This window comes from Tamandua tetradactyla, chromosome 26 (assembly GCF_023851605.1).
Source record: "Tamandua tetradactyla isolate mTamTet1 chromosome 26, mTamTet1.pri, whole genome shotgun sequence".
In the NCBI taxonomy this organism is placed as follows: domain Eukaryota; kingdom Metazoa; phylum Chordata; class Mammalia; order Pilosa; family Myrmecophagidae; genus Tamandua; species Tamandua tetradactyla.
In genome coordinates, this window is record NC_135352.1 from 34029467 (window position 1) to 34042166 (window position 12700).

At 36.4% G+C, this 12700-nt stretch overlaps 1 long non-coding RNA gene across 6 annotated transcripts in view; it reads right to left on the reverse strand.

Annotated features, from left to right (window-relative positions):
- LOC143669743 (uncharacterized) overlaps positions 1-12700 on the reverse strand; it is a 135630-nt gene that overhangs the window by 39723 nt on the left and 83207 nt on the right. The window contains exons 5-6 of one of the 6 annotated variants that reach the window (XR_013169035.1): positions 11703-11818; positions 9540-9661 (exon numbers count right to left, since the gene is read on the reverse strand). The exons of the other annotated variants lie outside the window; for them this stretch is intronic. This is a non-coding gene — a long non-coding RNA (uncharacterized LOC143669743). Of the gene's footprint in view, positions 1-9539; positions 9662-11702; positions 11819-12700 lie in introns of those variants that run through there. 6 annotated transcript variants of the gene reach the window in all.

Consider the following 12700-nt stretch of genomic DNA (forward strand, 5'->3'; position numbering starts at 1 on the left):
TAACTTACACAACACAAAGAGTCTAAAAGAGCAGGAGAAGTGGTTTCATCGTGGCCAGTCTCCTGTGGTGGCTGAAAACTGCTTCGGGTCGGGGTCAGCGCTTGGCAGGTCTGCACGCCCCAGTTCATGCCAGAGAAGAGAGATAAATCTATACTGTTGAATGCGGCTTCTGTAGCAGGAGGGTCCCTTGGAAGGAGACCTACCATCTTCTCTCAGTTGTGGAATGGAAACAGCACAACAGGAGAGGAGACAGGTGGCGGGCAAAGACTGGGGAAGGGGGGGCATTTAGCATGTTTCCATGTCGACAGCAAATGACCTAGATATAATGAACGAATTCTTAGAAATAAACAAACCATCTACACTGACTCAAGAAGAAATACAAGATTTCAACAGACCAAAAGCAATTAAGAGATTGAATCAGTATTCAAAAACCGCTTTAAAAAGAAAAGTCTAGGGTGGGCCATGGTGGCTCAGCAGGCACAGTTCTCGCCTGCCATGCCAGAGACTCAGGTTTGATTCCCAGTGTCTGCACATGAAAATAAATAAATAAATAAAAGTCAAGCTTTTCCATAAAATTGAAGAGGAAGAACGCATCCTAAATCATTCTATGAGGCCAGAATCACCCTGGAACCAAAGACTCATAAAGATGTCACAAGAAAAGGAAATTACTATCAAATATCTCTTATGAATATATATGCAAAACTCCTCAAGAAAACCAGTAAACTGAATCCAAAAGTACAATTAAAAATTATACACCCTGATAAAGTGAAATTTATCCTAAATGTTCAGAGGTGATTCAACATAAGAAAATAAATTAATGTAACACACCCCATTAGTAGAAGGAATAAGAAATTGACACAACGATCTCAATTGACATAGAAAACCATTTTAAATTTTTGAAATTTTTTTTCTTTATTAGAGAAGTTGTGGGTTTACAGAACAATCACGCATAAAATGTAGGACTCCCCTATAACGCACCCTTGTTAACAACCTGCATTGAGTGAAACATTTGTTATAATCAATGAAAGCACACTTTTACAATTGTATGATTAGCTACAGTCCATGATTTAACTTAAGGTTCACTGTTTGTGAAAAGCAGTTCAATGGATTAATTCAAGGAGATATTTGATAAATATAGAAACCCTTCTTGATAAAGATACTCTGAATACTCAAAAATAGAAGGAAATGTCTTCATTATCATAGAGTTTTTTAAAAAAAGCCCACAGCTAATATCATACCCAATGGGGAAAGGCCGGGCGCTTTCCCCCTAAGATCAGGAACAAGAACATGATACCCCATCACCAACCTTATTTACTAGTGTACTCAAGGTTTTAGCCTGAGTAATTACACAAGAAAAAGAAATAAAGAGCATCCAAATTGGCAAGGAAATAGTAAAACGTTCCTTATTTCTTGATGATATGATCTATATATAGGAAGAAAATCCTGCAAAATCCACGAGCAAGCTATTAGAGTTAATAAACAAACTCAGCAAAGTGATGGAGCACAAACTAGCATGCAAAAACAAGAACTGTTTCTATATCCCAGAATCTGAAGTGGAAATCAAGAGAAAAATTGATTTGGAAAAGATGTGAAAAAACAGGAACACTCACTGTTGGTGGGAATGTAAAATGGTTCGACCAATGTTAAAAAATAAAAAAAAAAAACAGTTTTGTGATTATTCAGGAGATTGAATACAGACTTTTTGACCCAGCATCCTACTTCTGGGTATATATCCAAAAGAACTGGAAGTTGGGGCTCAAACAAATATTTATGCATCAATGATCTTAGCAGCATCAGTTAAAATTGACAAAATATGAAGGCAATCCAAGTATCCACCAACAGATGAATGGATAAACAAAATGTAGTATATACACAAATGAAATATTATTTAGTCTTTAGAACGAGTGAGGTCTGATACATGCCATAACATGGATAGACCTTTAAGACATCAAGTCGAATGGAATAAGCCAGACACAAAAAGATAATCGCTGTATGAACTCACTGATAAGACATAGCAATACATGCGAAGTTATAGTCAAGAATTAGAATACAGGTTACCAGGGGCCGGAGTTGGGATAAAGAATGGGGAGTTAATGCTTAATTGGTTCGCAGTTTCTGTTTGGGGTGATGGAAAGGTTTTAGTAATGGGTGGAGGCAATGGTAACAGGACATTGTGAATGCAATTAACAACACTGAATTGTTTATTCGAAACTGGTTAAAATGGGAAATTTTAGATTGTATGTATGTTTCACAAATGAAGATTTTTTAAAAAAACAAACTGAAAGTGTACAATACAGTGGACCCAACTATAAACTATGGACTGCAGTTAATAGTATAATTGTAATAATATTGTTTCATCCGTTATAGCAAAGTTACCATGTATTTTTGCGATAGTTTCCATCATCCTATCTACTGCCCTGTCTTATAGCAGAATGTTTTGAAAGATCAGAAGCATGAAAAATTTTTGCTTTCATAAAGCTCAGTTGGCAACTTTCAAAGGATGTAGGTGGGTTTGTGCCAATAGGAAGGAAAGCTGATAAATGGACAAGTGTAAACATGAAGAAACAAAGAGTTCAGTGAAGACAGAAAAGACGGTGGCTTTGCAATCAAGAAAAAGTGATGGAGATGAAACATCATGAAGGAACAGAACAGAGAGTGAATGGAGCCTGAGGAAGGGGTCTGTGATAATTTTGATGTTCTGGCTTTCAAAAAATCACTTTATCTCTAACTTTGTTTAATTGACAAAAATAATTGTAGATGGAATAAATTAGGAAAATTATATATATATTCCCCAATATGTCAGTATATCAACTCAGAAGGTAAAGGCAGGCCCCGGGCGCGCGCATGTGCCCTCGCGTGAGTCGCCCGCGTGAGCCGCCCGCGTGTTTTCCCTTGGGGTTCGGATGGCCATGAAAATTCAGGATCCGTTTCTCGGAAAACACAAAAATGAAAAAAAGTACAAAACAAACAAACAAGAAACATAAAATCACCTGATTCTGGGTGTGAGATACTGGGACAAGAAACTTATTATTTTATAGTCAAGCACCAGCGACTTTGTTCAACCAGGGGAATCCTGAAAAGCCAGTTGTCTCATGGGTCTTAAAGAGCCGACAAATAACCCTCACAGCTATCAACTCTCATTTTCCAAACTGCCACGGAATTTTGTAGGTTCAACATTCTGTCATTTCTGAGAACGGATCACCTTCCAAAACATTCCACTTGCCCTTTGAATAGTAGCAGCAAGGCAAACCATTTCTCCAGAACAAGTTTCCTCAGCGCCTAGTGCAAGGTATCTGGCAGAAAGAGAGGAGTCCAAGTCCAGGAATTAGAACAAGACCATTTCAGAGCTTTAAACTGGACTCCTCCTCTGCTGGTAGCAGCCGGCAGCTTTACCCGATTCTCTTGAACCTTAAGAGACACCAAGGAGTTTCTACCAGACCCTGGGTTCCCAGTGCCGATTCCGACACTGTGAAGAGGCCCTTGGCAGTGACACTGTGTGCTCATTATGGAGAGAGGGGAAATGTTTAGATCCACTTTGCAGATTTAGACACATGGAAATGCAGGTAGAATTACTCAGCATCATCATTTTTCTTAAAAGTACCACCCTTCAATAATATTGAACTATGCTTTTACAGCACTATAGAGAAATGATTATTTCCCCGTATTTAATTTCTGGTTGAACTTAAATTCTTAGAAGAATGGCAAATATTTGATTTCTGGCTAAACTTGAATTCTTAGAATTTGGGGAAATGTGTTTCAGGAACATACATTGCATCTTTCAAAGAACTGTGCCAAGAAACACGGTGAGCCAGGATGCAGACATTATCTTAAGTCAGTAATTACAATTGTTTTGTCATAGTATTTTCTTCTGTTGAGGCACATTGTGTTTATTGTAAACATGATATCTCATCATTACATTTCTCCCACCCCCTTTGTCTAGCAAAACTGCAGCATTTCATGTTTCTGGGAAACTCAACCTCTTGGTTGTGTGAAGATCAGTTGTATCTTTTATCACAGCAAACCTCGAAATATCAATGGACTATTTTTGCCACCAAGTAGCAGTGAGTATATTTTTTGAATAACATGGATATAGCATATTATAATCTGGTTCCAGAGTAGCAGCACAGACTGACATAATAAATAAAATAAAGCAAGGCGAGTATTGCAGTTTTGTAGCCGGTAGATTATTGGGGATGATTCCATAATCATGAGAATGGACCATTAAAGAGTGAATATTGATGTAAACAAGAGGAAGTTAAAAAAAAAAAGAGGGTAAAGGCAGCTCCAAAGCTAGAATTTGGTAAGAAACAAACAACTTCATATGTGTCACAAAGCCTGTACCAAACAGTTACTTTGCTCCAAAAGTCACTATTCATATCCGAGCATCTGAGAATTTCCTCTGTGGATGGGCTCAAAGAGATCTGAGGCTCTTGAAAATGAAAAAGAATTGTACCTATCTTTGCATCTATGTACTTCTCTGGGAAGAGGTTCCATAGTTTGTGTTAGAGTTTCAAAGGGAGCTCAGGCACAATAAAGATTGTAAACCTCAGAACTAGTGTTGGAGACTCATGGACAAGATGAGCAGCCACCTCTCAGCCCTGGCCTACCACTCTCTTTCTCCCTTCTTGCATGATTGCTTGCAGATGTCTCAATATATGTCTATTTCACATTCCAAAGGAGATGTTGGGTTTAATGGAATGGCTTGGCTGTACCTTAAACACAAACCTGTGAACAAGCTGCTCCAGCTGCTTCCCAGGGTAGAAACTCTACACAAAGTTCACTTGACCATGTGGTTTTGGTTTGTAAGAATGTCCTACACTCTGCAGCACATTCGTCCCTTTTCTTCAATGTGAAGTGGGGCATGTGGAGCACTCAAACACCAGCTGACCCAACCATGGCCTGGGCAGTTGATCTCCTCAGTGGGCCAGCCATGATGGTAGCGCTTCCTCAGCACTTTTGGACACTTTGTGCTGTGTGAGTAATAAAGAATTGATTTGTCCCAAGTGTTTGTTGTGCCTGAACCTGTGCTTCTACAATAAAACTCACACTACACCTAGACTCTCAATGTAAGTGTGTTACTCTTATAAACCATGACACAGCAGTCAGACTGCAGATTCTATGGAGAGACCCCCACAGTTGAATGCACAACTGTGCCACCTGCTTTCTTTTCAACCTGGAGCTAGTTCTTTATTGTCTGTGTCCCCTGAATAGAAAGAGGCAACACTGATCACCAAACTTCACACACACACAAACAAACAAACAAATAAAACCACACTAGAATCACAAGAGTGCATATTGATAGGTCTCATCCTAAAATAATTTTGATTCTTTACAACTGTGCTTGGGTCACAGAATTGTTTACCTAATTAGGGGCTCTAGGTATGAACCATGCGGGTGGCCTATGGATCACTATAAGAAGCACTGCCCTCAATTGCTCTACTTTTCCCCTCTGGTTCATACAGGCTTCCTGGTTATCTCTGTTATGTGTGCTTGGATTTTTTTTTCCTGTGTGGAAAGTTTTCCTAATTTTAATGAGTTCTCAGATTTTTCGTGACCGGAGATTATTCTCTGGCTGCGATTATGATTTATTCTTATTTTTATTTTTAAAATATTTTTATTGAGAAATATCCATATGTACATTCCGTATGGTAAGCAATCAGTGGCTCCCAATATAATCACATATTTGTGTATTCATCACCATGGTCATTTTAAGAACATTTTCATCATCCCAGAAAAAGAAATAAAAAGGAAAAAAACCTCATGCATCTCATACCTCTTACCCCTCCCTCTCATTGACCACTAGTATTTCAATCTACCATTTTGTTACCCTTTACCTCCCAATTATTTATTTATTTTTATCCTTATTTTTTACTCATCCGCCCATACCTTGGATAAAAAGAGCATCATCAGACACAAGGTTTTCACAATCACACATTGTAAAAGCTGTACAGCTATATTATTATGTTTAACATCAAGGCTACTGGGACACAGCTCAACAATTTCAGATCCTTCCCCCCAACGATTCAAATACACCATAAATTAAAAAGGGATATTTATATGTTATATTTAAGAATAACCTCCAGGATAACTTCTCAATTCTGTTTGAAATCTCTCAACCTCAGAAACTTTATTTTGCCTCATTTCTCTCTTCTCCCCTTTATTAAGAAGCCTTTCTCAATCTCATGATGCCTGGTCCCAGCTCATCCCATGAGTCCTGACTCACATTGCCAGGAAGATTTATACCCCTGGGAGTCATGTCCTATGTAGGGGAGAGGGCAGTGAGTTCACCTGCTGAGTCATCTTAGAGAGAGAGGCCACATCTGAGCAACAAAAGAGGTTCTCTGGGGGTGATTCTTAGGCATAATTATAAGTAGAGTCAACCCCCAAGATTGAGGATTCAGCTTATTTAATTGGTTGTCCCCACTGCAAGAATATCAGGAATTCCCCAAATAGGAAGGTTTAATATTACCTCCTTTCTCCCCAATCCCCCAAGGGGACTTTGCAAATACCTTTATTCTCTGCCCAAATTACTCTGGGGCATATTTAGGCATCACACTAAACTGTACAAACCATCAAGATCTCGTGCTCTATTCAAGATTGCATGTAATTATGGGTTCAAGTAAACTGACAACACAATTAAATTAGATAATGTGTTATGCAAAATATAAATTTTGCACCAAATAAAGATCTTTCCCTTTAGTCTCACACAGAAGTCGAAGTTTTAAAATATGGGCCATATCACCCTTACCTCGTATTCTGATTCATCTTAGCTGTATCCAGATCAGCTTCATATTTCTAGTCAAAATCTGGTCATTTTTTCAACTTTTTAAATAGTAGATGTATGGGGCTCTAACTCTGAATTGCAGGTGTCACATAAATACCCAAAGTTTCAAGGACCAACAGGGTTATATACAAATAGCTCAGTATCTCAGAATTTAGAAATAACAGTTACAACTCCTGCATATATATGTGACTGCTACGACCTAGGACCCTTTACAATAGACCCTTATCTGATAACTGATGTTCTCACCTTCAGTTCTCCGAGTTGGTATATTACAGTTAATTAATATGAGTGAGGCATAATAGTTGTCTTTTTGCTTCTGACATATTATGCAACACACTCTCCTTAAAGTTCATTCACCTCATTGTATGCCTCATATCTTCATCCCTTCTTGCAGTTGCCCAATAGTCCATTGCATGTAAACACCACAGCTCCCCCTTGCTTTCCTCAGTCTTTGTACACTTAGACCACCTCCACCCATTGTGAATCATGAACACTACCACCAGCAACACCAGTGTGCAAATGTCTATGCATGTCTACACTCTCAGCACCTCCAGGAATATACTTGTAATGGGGTTGCAGGATCATATGGCTACTCCTAGCCTCCTGTGGAACCACCACACTGCTCTCCGGAGTAACTGCACCTCAGTTTCCCAACCAACAGTGAATAGGTACATCTCTTTGTCCACATTCTCTCTAGCACTTGTTTCTCTCTGTTCATTTTACAACTGTTTTATTTGTTGTGCTTGGATTTATGAATCCAACAGATCATGCACAAATTACCTGTAGGCTGTACAATAGAGAAGTAGAGAAAATGATTCCTTTCTTTCAAGAGGGCTAGTTTGTCAACCCTGCCCTGAAAGGAAAAAAAAGTTCATCTTTCTATCAATAACTGACCAATAAAACCAGTCTAAATAAAATCACTTCTGCTATAATTTGGAGGTCCTCATTTTCCCACTTGGCTTTATCTTCAACCCACATCATAGGACATTTGCCCCACGGTATCCAAGAGAAGACCGTGTCATACAAAGTCACATGGTACAACATTTCCTGCTTCCCAAGGACATATCTCAGAAGGTACCAAAAACTATAGATAAATAAGGAACAACTCTAGTAAGGGCCAAGAAACAACTTTGTAAAGATACTGCATCACCCTAAAATAGTAAATTTTATTTGTCATCTTGAAGCTACAGCATTGGAGAAATGTATAAACACTTAAGAAAAGCATTATAAAATATTTTTGTGTGTTTGTTGTACATTTTATTGATTTATAACATCAATTCATGAAGAAAACTTCCCATATGTTGTGATTATAATATTATTAGTACATTCAAATTCACCAAAAGTGTTGTTCCATCATAGGAAAAAGTGAAAACTCCAATATTACTTTAACTATTTCAGTGTCATAATAAACATATTTGCATATTTAATGGATTATGAATAAAAAGATATCTAAGATGCTTTGATGTTTCAATATAATGTGGATTCTTTAAAAATTAAATTCCCATCTTCTGTGTAGGTAAATATTTTGACGCTGTGTAATTTTTCCATCATAAAGAAAGGAATTCAGAAACATATTGCTTGGCATCTCATTCCAATGAGAAATTCATGCAAAAGTAATATTTTAACAGCAGGCTGGAAGGAAGACTCATTGCCTTGTCAAGTGCCAGTTACAAAATTAGACACAGCCTTAAAGGGAATAAATGGGGGATTAAAATGTTTTTGAAGCTGCTCATTTGTCTAAACTTTATTAAAATTTCCACAAAAGGGTAATGATGTTGATATATATATTGTCATATAAATAGAACAAAAACAAATTGAACTGAAGAATGACACATTACTTCTGCTTAAAAATTAACAATACTGATGACCAGTGCTAACTGAACAGTATTTAGATAAATGCAGCAAATAATGTACCCCTATTTGGTTTACTTCAAACCAAAACGTAGGGTGGTAAGTCTTAGAAAAACACATGAAAATTTAAAACTCTACCAATGTGAGTTGTCATGAGCAAATTACTACTTCATCTTAAATCAAATTTAAAATATTGCTTTACTTATTTTCAACATGCATTTTAATGTATCTTTACCTCAGTGATTAAATTAGACTATGCTTTATGAATGATTGCATCATTTTGTTTCTAGTTATTTTGATGTCACAATCCATTCTTCTTACAGAAATATGCATTCATAGGGTCTTATATAGTCCGTGGGCTGTTAATTATCTACAGACACATGGATATAGCTAGCTAAACTTGCTTTAGTCAACTTTGTAAATTGAATAATGCTCACTTTTCATTTCTCTTTATAATTCATGTTTTCTAGTCTGAATATGTTTTCTTCTATAAGTATATCCTTTTAGTCATGAACAAATGACCAGACAGTGCATACAGACTGCTAGACTGGCTAGGGCACCACCTGTTTGACAGGCTTCTGGACAGAGGAGTGGTAAGTGGCTCTGCAGGCCTCCAGGTGCCCATTGCCTTCCTAGCCCACAAAGAATCATCTGAGGGACATTTAAGCATCATCTTTATGGAAGCACAATCCTCTTCTTGGATGATCAGGAGTTGCGCCATCCCAATATCACACGGCAATGCCTTGGCACAAGCATTAATTTACAAACCAAAGGTTCATTGTTGGAATAAAGCCATCACCTATCCTGCTCCTGTCTGGGTTTGAGGACCAAGTCTAACAATTGCATCTGCACTATATGAGTTGGCTGCTTGGTTTGCTACTTCAGCACTCACAGTAGAGGATCCAGCTTCACCGCTGACATGCCCAATCTTGTGTCTGAGGTTAAAACACTGGGAGTAATTTTTTGACGTTGGTCAGTTTTCAGGGAACTTGGTGGGTGACCAAATCCATTTTGGGGGGATTCAACCTATGAGGATCAGATTTAGACTAATTAAATTTTACCTCCATGATTGAAAAATTATTTGCATTAAAAGGATGAAAAATAAATTAACTAAAGAGCAAAGAAAATATGACCATCTTCAAATTTTAAAGTTTTTAAAAATTATAACAACTATAATTTAATATGTCTGATTTTAAATTAAATTAGGGTGTAAACTATATATAAATATTCATCATATATTTGAGAGGGAAAAAACTCGGAAATTATTATAACTATGGAAATGGAGTACTATTATAAAAATTACAGGTTGAACAAATAAACTTTCCAAAACACCCACAATCAAATACCACCCTCAGAGTTTCAGTTTTGCTTTGTTTAAATAAAGAGAAAAAATTAATTGTACAAAAATAAATACATGGATTGTAATATTCTTCAACCACAGTCTCCAAACGATACCCCTAAGTTAGAAACCATCAAGCCATCACTCCTTAAGATTTCTAGTTTTGTTTAATTTGAATATTGCCTCTATAATTCTGTTTTTGTTTCTTTGGGTGCATGGTCCGGGAATCAAACCTGTGTCTTCCACATGAAAGGCAGGCATTCTAACCATTGAACTACCTGTGAACCCACTACCTCTATAATTCTATCAAATAGAATTAAAATGCAATATATCAATTTTAGAGTACACATCCCATTTTTCTATTCAAGAGTAAATCCAGAGACACAGGCTCTGAAGGTCTACACTCTCTGTGCGTACACATCTTATTTTTTTTCACCCCTTAATTTTTAAGTAAAATAACAATAGTTCATACCTTATAAGTTTGCTGTGAGGGTTAGTTAAATTAATATGCATAAAGTATTCAGAATTGTGTATAATATATAATAGTCATATAATGTTGCCATTGTGTGAATTGAAAAATATAAATCACTTACTCAATTCCTATCTCTCTTATCTCCCTCCTAGTCTAAATTTTTGTTAATTTGTGGTTATTCTTTGAATTATCTTTAGCCTTTAAAATAGAAAAAATCAATTTTTGTTCCATCAGATCTAGATTGATTTGATTATCTTTGTTGCTTCTTCAATCCCAAATATAAGGATATTAGCGTAGCTCTATTTCCTACCACCCTTGATTTATTTATGCTCTATCATTATCAAGGTTTATAACATTTGTAATCTATATTGCATGTATAATAATGTATAATGCTTTGTCTAAAGGTTGATTTGACTCTATATATTGAAAAACATTAAATTATATTTAAGAGAAGGTAAAAATTATTGAATGTTTACTTTGCATGAGATAAATTATCTCGATTTATGGTCAACCAACTCTGTAAGGAAAGTTTTATGCTTAAAACCTTAGATTATAACTGAAGTTTTTCTTTAAAATCTTACTGCATAAATAAGAAAACAGGTATTAAACAATTTTAGAAACTTCCTATGGTTTAACCACAAATAAATAGAGGAAATTCATATTTAGCAAATTGTTGCCAGAGCCTGTGTTTTAACAGTCTGTTACGATGTCTATAAAATATAGTTATAAATCAATATTATGACAATGTAATTATCATTTAGGGTATTATGATGGACTCTTAAATAAGAAACGATAAACCTTTATCTTTAAACCACCTGAAGGTGAACATACAATCAGATTCAATGCATTCTTTTTCTTACAATTCATCAATTGCTCAAAACCATATCATATATGAGATTTCCGTATAATAACACATTAACATACTTGTACATTATTGTGCTCTTCCTGGAGTCCCTAGTTAATAGTTTTTGTACATAGAAGAGTCCTATGAAAATATTACAGTTGCTTTATTGTGTTTTGTTCATTGGAAACTACTTTCTATTTGATCAAAGGGATAAATTGAACTTTCAGTCTTCGAAATGGTATAAATTGAATTATATTAACTTTGTTAATGAGACATTCTCTCATGGACCTCTTTTGCCTTCCTTTTACTTAGAATATTTTTTTACATTATGTAAATTTGGATATTGTTATTGTCTAAATTAAAGTGACCTCAAATAAGAGTGACTTGAAAAATATAGGAGTTTATTTCTCACCTAAATGTAGGGCGGTCCTTGGTTGAAAAGGCAACCTCTGTCATCCTTCTCAACTCATGACTTCTCTCTCATGGTTCAATAAAGCCACTCCAACTCTCTCTATCACATCTATACTTCTGCAGCAAGAAGGAAGAAATGGGAAAGGCAGGAGATTGGGAAAGAAGTGGGGAAGAATGGGGTTCCCTTTATTTTAATAAAAGAACCTAGACAACTCTTACATTTATGTTGTTATGGTCAGAACCTTGATACAAAACCATACCTAAGTCAAGAGAGACAGGGAAATCTTGTCTTTAGTTGGGCGACCAATGATCAACTAAGCACTCTTTTTTCATTGTAAAATGAGAGATTAGGGCACAGCTAGTTTTCTCTGGTACAGTTTCTTCTCTTATAAAGCCAAAAATAGCATTCATATCTTTCTATTCAGATGAAGTATCCACAAAGTCCTAACACATTGCATCATCTGCCTCAAGGTCCAGGGTTTCTGACTGATGTGTGTCCTTCTCTTTCAGCATTGCTGTAGTTCCCTGTAGTCTGGCCACATATAAAATAAGATTGAAAAAAAGAAAGAAGCAGCAGCAGATTATTGCATACCCACTTTCCACCTACGCAAGTTTGGTTTGGTTGGAATGGGATAATTACAAATACAACTTATTTGAAGATGGGAAAAATGAGAGAAAACAAAAAAGCAAATGAATGCTGAAACAGCTGGTCTACAGCTATTATCATGTCTTACTTGGTTAGAATTATGAAGACTGCCCAGGCAATGAGGTAAATTCCCTGGTGAACGCATTTGTCAGCCCTATTTGTTCTGTGGGAGGAATTCCTTTTTCTATTATTTTCTGTTGACCTTGCTTTGTTCCCTAAGAGATCCTTCCTTTTCTCTTACCCTCTCTACCCTTTCTGTGATACACAGAGAATTTGTGGCTAAACTTTAGCTGGTACGGTTTGGGGTAGAACAGTCACAGGTTTCTTCAGGCGAACGTTGGTCTCTAACAATA